The sequence below is a fragment of the Octopus bimaculoides genome, unplaced genomic scaffold (genome assembly GCF_001194135.2).
Source record: "Octopus bimaculoides isolate UCB-OBI-ISO-001 unplaced genomic scaffold, ASM119413v2 Scaffold_158926, whole genome shotgun sequence".
NCBI classification, from domain to species: Eukaryota; Metazoa; Mollusca; class Cephalopoda; order Octopoda; family Octopodidae; genus Octopus; species Octopus bimaculoides.
The window spans coordinates 2,847-3,310 of NW_026427843.1; positions in this window are offsets into that span (position 1 = coordinate 2,847).

Consider the following 464-nt stretch of genomic DNA (forward strand, 5'->3'; position numbering starts at 1 on the left):
TTATTCAGCAGAACAAATGTGCTGTAATAGCTTATTTGTGACTTTGAAAACTGGCCTATACTCCATCACATGGCAACAAGTAACAGTGAAACCGTGACGATATCCATTAATGGATAAAATAATTCTTTGTTCTAAGTAAGAGATAGACAACCATTAAAAGGGAACTTGAATGTCTAATATTCTCAACACAATTTTAGTTGTGTATTATTAGTGCTGTTGCATAGTTGAAGACTGAGTTTTTAGACTGATTTATATCACATTCCTTGTAAATGTAAGTAAATTCCTTTTAAATATCTCATAAGGTAAATACCCTGCCAAAAATAGGTATCTGCAAGATTATGAGAAAGGAATTGTGAGTGAGACTTTGCCAATCACCATAATACAGCACCGATGACTTCTGGGAACAATTTTTTAAAACTCAGAATCACTGAAGAATGCAATAAGTTACCTGCATCAGTTGTCAG